This window comes from Equus caballus, chromosome 9 (genome assembly GCF_041296265.1).
Source record: "Equus caballus isolate H_3958 breed thoroughbred chromosome 9, TB-T2T, whole genome shotgun sequence".
Lineage (NCBI taxonomy): Eukaryota > Metazoa > Chordata > Mammalia > Perissodactyla > Equidae > Equus > Equus caballus.
This window is the reverse complement of record NC_091692.1, coordinates 12574043-12582766: the sequence shown is the minus strand read 5'-3', so window position 1 is coordinate 12582766 and position 8724 is coordinate 12574043. Positions and strand designations below refer to the sequence as shown.

Below are 8724 nucleotides of genomic sequence, written 5' to 3'. Positions count from 1 at the left end.
ACTGAAATGTCACTATGTGGTGCATGACAGTAATTATAATTACTTATGGTCTAAGGCTGGTTGTGGTACATGCTGAAGTAGACGTACAAAGAAAAGCAAATGAGCAAACAGAGATTGGGAAGGGGGTGATTTCAGACGGGTCTTGAACAAGAGGTAGAGATGGAGGAAAAGCAGGGAAAGCATGGGCATCTTTTCATGGAGATGGGGAGCTGGAATATTTCTAAGTGAAGGTTAGAACGGCATGGCTGCTTGTTAAGGTAGGAATATGGGAGAGATGTTGTAATACATCCCATTTTGATTATGACGCAGGACAGAATGTGAGTGGTGGACTGCAGGTGGGTGGGAAGGAGACAAAAGAGGAAGTGTGGGACAGTGGTTACAGGAAAGGCCTGGCTCTGGGGCTAGCCCCCACACTAGTGATCTGCTGTCAACATCATAGCTTCCAAGAGGACAAATGACCTGGGACTGGGATCTATACCCACGGAGCTTGCTTTATAGGTAGACACCATGACTGGAATCGCTAGGCAGAGCTCACAGGTGCAGCCAATAATGAAGGCACATCATTATTATAAGTGTTTGAAGTAGATCTCACTCAGTGATTGGAGTTTCCATGGAAACGTTTTTAATGTCATGAAGAACATTTTGGCAATATTCAGGCATGGTGTTTGGGCCCCAGTAGAGCAGGAAGTCCAGGTCTACACCATAATTGGTAGGGGAATTGAATTGGAAGCAGGACCTTGTGGCAGACCAATACAGCATGGAGTCAGATATCAACAGACAAGCTGTAACTCCATAAATATATCCCAGACCCATGAGACATCAGGCTGAGAGGAGCAAGATTCATTCTAGTTGCCAGGCAATAATGGGGATGAGGTTTCTAAAATACAGGATTTAACCAGAATTGGACCAGGGACTCAGCATGACTGAACCAGAGGCTGACGGTTTTTGTGCCAGCTGCTGGTGGAATCTCATGTTAGAAATATAAGTTGGATTCAGACTGTTGATGGCTTCAAAAACTATTTATTTTGTGTGTATTGGGAGTGACATCATGACATCTGCTTCAGGAAGATGATTCTGAAAGAAGTATGGAGGAATGACAGGGAGGGGTTTCATTTCACCAGTCCATAATAATAGAAGGAAGAGTCCAGAAACAGACCCACACATACCCAATAGCTTAATTTACAACAAAGGCAATTCTGCAGTACAGCGGGGGAAAGAATGGCCTTTTCAGCCAATGATAGTCGCTCAATTGGACATTAATGTGGAAAAAAAATAAATCTCGTCCTCTACCTAATATCATACATAAATATCTATTCTAGATGGATTGTAGTTCTAAATGTGAAAGGAAGCATAAGACATCAGCTTCATGACCTTGGCGTAAGTGAAGATTTCTTAACACAGAGAGTACTGACCGTAAAGTAAAAAAATAATTTGGATTCTATTAAAATTAAGAACTTTTGTTCACAAAAACTCAACATCAAGAGAGTGAAAGGCAAACCAGAGACTGATAGAAGATAATTTCAATACATATAGCAAAAAAAGATGCATACACAGACTATCTAAAGAAGTCTTATAAGTCAATAAGAACGAGACAGGCAATTCAATAGAAAACTGGAAGAAAGAGGCATTTCACAAAAGAGAATATCTAAATAAATGCACTACCACTGCACCTCCACTGGAATGGCTAAAATGAAAATGTCAGTACTAAGTGTTGGTTGATAAGGGTGTAGAGTAACTGGAACACTCATACACTGCTGGTGAAAGTGTAAATTGAGAACCACTTTGGAAAATGATTAACCAGAAACTTGTAAAGCCAAACATATGTATTTCCTATGAATCTGCAATTTTACTTCTAGGTATTTACACAAAATGCATATATATGAGCACCAAAAACCATGTACAAAAATGTTCATAGCAGTAGTATTCATAACAGCTCAAAACGGGAAATAACCTAAATGTCCGTCAACAGTAGAATGGGTAAATAAACTTCCACAGTGCTGTATGTCAATTACTTCTCAATAAAACTGAGGGAAAAAAGCGCTATTCCTTCCCTGAAGAGGAACAACTCACTGTCTCATCAATTATTGAATTAAAAAACAAATCCACGATCTCTACATGATGTCCATTTCTTCTCTAGGTCTCTTCTCCTGTGAGCCCTTCAAGGACTAATTATAAAGTTAAACCTCCACAGGGCCTAAATAAAATAGTAGGGGAAAAAGGAGATGGTGAAAAAGTAGGGGTGGGGATGGGCGGAGACTGTAGTAACACATGTAGATACACACAGGACATAGCTGAGAAGAACATGAAGGTAGAGGGAAGTTGTAGTTTTCCGTTCTGCAACTGGGCATAAGGCCAAAGCAGGTTTTTATGATTTCCCTCTTCCACTACCATGTTTCCTTTGTCTTCAGCCAGTAAAACTTCTGGCTGGAGTTCTTTACCCAGTGAGGTGACCTAAACTTTTATTCCTGAGGGATCTGACTTCCTGGTGATCTTGTCTTCATGGAGTTAAAATAATTTTCCATTAACTTTGAAGCTGGATCCAGGGAATTCCTAGGGATCTGTTTATATTCCTAGTCTGAAACAACGACAGGTGAGGTGAGAAAGAGCTCTCCCGGGAGGGTATCTCCAGGTATAAGGGAGTTCCTGCTTCTTTATACCCCAAAGATGGTAGCAGATTGATTTAGCTGTCAAGTGGGGTCATAAGGGATTTAAAATGATCCCTGTTAAATGTTTTGGGTTCCCACTCTTCTCAATCAATATTCCAAATTTTACATGGTAGACATATAACCACCAGCTGCCAACTCAACTGATGTCTTAATTCAGCAATTTATTGGATCAATCTTCAAGTTTGATTTTACAATGATCAGAAAGCTGTCTGTAGTTGAAGAACAGAATACTAGAAATTTTCTAGGATTTTGTGCCTCAAAATGAAATGGGAATTGGAGGTTGTCCTCTTTCTTTAAGCTATTCAATACCATTAAAAGCAACTGTTCCGCTTCTCAGGCTATAAGTTCACACTGTTAATTCTTCATGTTCTCCACCCTGTTCTTTGATAGGTGCATTGCAAGCATCCAAAACCCCGCCCTCAATGGGCAAGAAATAACTTGAATGGCTGTTTAACCCTCCTGAGCTCTTGGCTTTCAGATTCCCACTTATGAACACTATGAAGTTGCCACCACTTTTGGCCCTAGCTACACAAAGTAACCAAAATCAGATTCCCTCATTTCCCTGACGGTTTGTTGCCTGCAACTTATCCTCAATATCAGTTTCTGTAAGAGTCATAGTTCTTAAGTGAAAGCATATGTAGAAAAGAAAAGGCATTTATTAAAAGGATGCAGAGGGCTCCTTGGTCATGTTCCCATGCCCCAGTAGTCAGAAGGAAGGGAAGAAAGCTATTTTTTGGCTTCTGTAGCAGGATGTTGGGGCCCCACCTTCACCGGGATTTAGATAATTAGTATTCCCCAAATCCACGATGGGGATTTCTATGCTGTGCAGCTGAAACAAAAGAAAAAAACTCCCCACAAATGTTCACTACATTTTCTACTTCTATCTTCTAGATTTCAGAATTTTTCAGTTGATACTTTTGGGGGTTTTTCTGTGAGATACCACATTGCCTGAAGATATTTTTGTCTGTTCTTTTTCAATATTTATACCTGAATTAAAAAAATTACAACATTGTCTGGAAATTCCCAAGAAATGCCAAATAGTTAATCGATAGCAAGGATTCTTACGTTGGTCCTCATTTTTTTTATTGAGGTATATTGACATATAACATTCTATTAGTTTCAGGTGTACAACATCATGATTTGATATTTGTATATATTGCAAAATGATCACCACAATAAGTCTAGTTAACATCCATCACCATACATAGTTAGAAAAAATTTTTTCTTGTGACGAGAACTTTAAGATCAACTCTCTTGGCAACTTTTAAGCATGCAATACAGTGTTATTAACATAGTCATCACGCTGCACCTTGCATCCCCTTGACTTGCTTATTTAATCTTTAACTGGAAGTTTATGCCTTTTGACCACTTTCACCTATTTCACCTACCCCCCACCCCTCACCTCCGGCAATCACCAATCTGCTCTCTGTATCTATGAGTTTGGTTTTTCTTTTTTTAGATTCTACATATAAGTGAAATCATATGGTATTTGTCTTTCTCTTCTGACTTATTCCACTTAGCATAACGCCCTCAAGGTCCATCCATGTTGTCACAAATGGTAAGATTTCATTACTTTTTATCGTTGAATAATATTCCATTGTATATGTATATATATACCATGATTTTTTTATCCATTCATCCATTGATAGACACAGGTCATTTCCATACCTTGGCTATTGTAAATAACGCTGCAATAAACATGGGGGTGCATGTATCTTTTCTAGTTAATGTTTTCATTTTCTTCAGATAACTACCCTGAAGTGGGATTGCTGGATTAATTTTTTGAGGATTAATGTTTTCCATAGTGGCTGCACCAATTTACATTCCTACCAACAGTGCACAAGGGTTCCCTTTTCTCCACATCCTTACCAACACTTGTTATTTGGTCCTCATTTTTAATGAGAATGCCTTGGATAAATGTTTTTCTGTTAAATGTGATAACGGTTGGCTTGATATTGTTTTAAAATAATGTATGAAATATTCTATTCCTAGTGTATTAGTTTAAAATCAGGAGTTAAAATGATACTTTACCAAATGATTTGTAAACATCTATTTAGATGATCCTACCTTTTTCCTTTGGTAAATTTATATCAATAAATTTTCTTACCTTAAACTATCCTTGCTTTCTTAGAATAAATCTCAATTATAGAATAGTATTCTTCAACTACTAGATTTGATTTGCCAGTATTTTAATTAGGATTGTTGCTTTTCTCTGCCTGTGGAATAGACCTATACTTTACTGTGGAAATCAGGTTCCTTGACGATTGAAAAAAATAAAACACTTAACCATAAAAATAATCTAGCCTTATGCCTCTTTGGGAAATATTTGAGATATATCTCAACAACTACTTCACTTTCTTCCGTAGTTATTGGTCTACTCAGATTTTGTCTTTGGCTTAATTTTCATAATTTTATATTTTCATAATTTATATTTTCCTAGAAAATCAATCACAATTGAAAAACTTATTGGTATGATGTAAATAATTTCTTATAATTTAAAAACGTCTCTCTTTTGGGCTATAACCTTTCTCATAACAAACTTTGGGCATCGTTTTGTTGTTTCATTTTATCTGTGCATTTTTGTTTTCTCATTTTCTATTGATACGTCCCACAAGTTTATTATTCTGAACTAGCTCTTATATTTATAAATGTCCAATTCACTAATTATTTTCTAATTGTTTCTGCTATTTTTGTTCTTTCATCCTACTTTCCTTGGCATTTTCTTCAAACTTATTGAATTTAATGCTTAGCTTGTTTCCTTTCTTTCACATATAATAAAGCCTATGAATTTGCTTAAGATGGATAGCTGCACCTCATAAAATGTTATCTTTTTTAAAAAATTTTTTAAAGATTTTATTTTTTTCCTTTTTCTCCCTAAAGCTCCCCAGTACATAGCTGTACACTCTTTGCTGTGGGGGCTTCTAGTTGTGGCATGTGGGATGCTGCCTCAGTGTGGCCTGATGAGCAGTGCCATGTCCGCACCCAGGATTCAAACCAATGAAACACTGGGCTGCCTGCAGCGGGGCCCGCCCCTGTTATCTCCTTTTTTTAAAGAGTAATCTGTAATCATAACTTTTGTTTCCCTTTGGTTAGTTATTTTGATGTTTAAAATTTTCACTGGGTACTTTTGCGTAAATACCCAGGAGTGTAAATGTTGGGCCATATGGTAACTGTTTAACTTTTTTGAAGAACTGCCAGTTTTCTACAGCAGCTGCAGCCTTTTATATTCCCACTAGCAATCTCTGTGTTGCAATTTTTACACATCCTGTCCAATATTTATTGTCTATCTTTTTGATTACTGCTATCTTAATGGGTGTGAAGTATCTTATGGTTTTGATTAGCAGTTCCCTAATGGCTTGAGTTGAGATTATCAGGTATTGTTGGTCATTTGTTTATCTTCTTGGGAGAAATGTTTATTCACAGACTACTATTATTTTTCAGGGGAGAACACCAAGAATCTAGGTCAGCAACCAAAGAAAGATCTAGACCCCAGCTTTCCTGCATCCCCATTCAGTATTCTTCCATGCAAGTGGCAGACTGAACAACGTGCAGGCATCTCCCATTAGGCTCAAACAAAGCTTTTATTTCAACATTTACATATGGAGAGCTAAGATGTCAAATTTCAGGGTCCAGTGGAAAATGATTGAGACACCACCTTTACACACCAATGAGTTTGATTCAACTCCACAAACATTTATTGAAAGCCTATCATGTGCAAAACCCCGTACTAGGCATGGGTAGAGACAATGAGATCAAAACCCCATCAAAAAATGAAATTCCCACCTTCATTCCTGCTGTCTTACAATCCAGATTTTAGAAGATATATATAAGGCAAAATTGCCACTAGGAAAAGAATGAAAACAGTTGCATTTAAAAACAAATCACACAACTCAAATCGTGGTTTCATCAGTTTCACAAGCTTTTGGCCTTTTATGACTTTAGAATAGCCGTCCATCAAGTCAGTGTAACTTCACGGACTCCTCTTTTGGAATAGGTTTTCATCAGAGTACCTTTGGTATTTAAGAATGGTATTTTATCAGGTAGATCCTATTATTGCCCAGAATAACAGTAAAGTTGTCTTTTAATACGATGTTGCAAAAAAACCCAAAATGCTGGAAGCACAATGCTCAAACCCTGTTTATTTTGAGCAAAGTTAACAGGGAGGATAGTTTGCACGATAAGACAGTAATGTTATAGAACTCATTTAAATTACAACTTTGATGCAGCTGCTTTAAATTTGGTTTTGTGACACGCCAAACTCCTGAGCCAGGTTATTGGCTACATGAAAAAGCTACTCTAATTCCTTTAATTATACACCTTCTTCCTGACCCAGCCTGGCCGCTCACCTTTACTCATGAGGTTTGCATCAAAAACATTTACTGACTATTGCAAAACATTTAAAGAAAAGCATCTCCCACCATGAAGCTATTCCAAGGAACATTTATTATAAGCTCTAAAACCAGTGCCAGAAACATTTCGAGCAACAGCCCTAAGTGAAGGATGTTCACTGGATGGCAATATTATGTATATTTAAAAGCATTTACTTCAGAGGCACATCTCACGCACCAACTCCCTGCCTCAATTCCACCACTCCAATATTCTGTGTATTGTTTATCTCAATACTCTAACGAAGATGACTTCCTCTTCTGGATATAACATTCATTGGTCATCTCTGGAATCTAAGCATCATGTTTGTTCTAACGTGAACTACAATTTGGATCTCACTGCAAATTAGCTTGTGACCTTGGACTATCTCAAGTTTTGCGTTGGATCCTGCTTAAAACAAAAAATAAATAACAAAAGGGAACACATTGGCTGATTCAAATGGTGGCTAAGGAAATATGTATTTTCCAAAAATACTTGAATGAAATTATGGAAAGACAAAAATTGCCTTTGATGGTCTGAATAAAATGTAGTTTTTCAAAAAGTATGCTTGAGATGGATTCAGACTCCTGAAAGTTTTCTAGAGCAGAAAGGACACTACAATGATTCAAAGATAAATTACATTTGATAAGTCTGCACCAAAATTTAATACACTTACAGTTAAAATGCTACTGATGTATTTAAAAAAATTGTGTTTTTTTGCTAAGGAAGATTAGCCCTGAGCTAACATCTGTGCCAATTTTCCTCTATTTTGTATGTGGGTCGCCCCCACAGCGTGGCTTGATGAGTGGTGTAGGTCCGTGCCCAGGATCCAAACGTGCAAACCTGGGCTGCCGAAGTGGAGCGCACCAAACTTAACCAGCGGGCCATGGGGCCAGCCCTTAAAAAAAAAAAATTCTAATAGTGGATCTGGGCCAGTTGGTATGCATAGGCAGAATTAATCACAAGCTTTACTTCATGATATAAAGGAAGGCCCTGATTAAAAAATTTCAGGCAACTGTGATTGAATAAAAAGTCATGAAATTTGAATTTTTCTTATCCTAAGCTGTAATCTTACAGATGCTTCTCTAAATAATGTAGCAATAGATTCTGTTACAAATAAAGGTCTTAGCATATAAATATATATCTAGGTAAATGCAACAGAACATTTTTATATTAAAAATGATCGTAAGCATCTAATATTATAAATAGGGGGAAAAAACTTAATTCTGATGCACCTGTGTCCTATATGAGAGAAATAACATAAACACAAAATGTATAGAACAACGTGAAGATTAAGACCATAAGTTGTATCTCAAAGCAACTTTAAAATTTTCCCAATTTAAAAAACTTAGGGAGGGGACCACCTAGGGAAGGTAGAGGAAGGAAACAATGTTCCACAGGGCATTAAAAAAAACTCTTCTGTTTTCAGCTAGAGATACATGAAGTAGATAAGGAAATTACATGCGGACCTAATTCAGGATTAAGTCACTAAATTAGAGCATGAATGAAAAATGAGTTTCAGGTTGACCCGGCATTGTGTACACTGGTACAAAAACAGCACATAAATTTCCTTTTCTATTAACAATTTTGATAATCAGAGCTAAAATTGGATTTTCTTTATATTGCAGGTAATAGAAAACAACTACAAGGATTCCAAATTAATCTAGTTAATATACTTAGTACTCGTGTAATA

The 8724-nt window shown here is 37.0% G+C and overlaps 1 long non-coding RNA gene across 3 annotated transcripts in view; it reads left to right on the top strand.

Annotated features, from left to right (window-relative positions):
• Positions 1–8724, top strand: part of LOC111774922 (uncharacterized) — a 53746-nt gene that overhangs the window by 30519 nt on the left and 14503 nt on the right. The gene's annotated exons all lie outside the window — the stretch shown is intronic.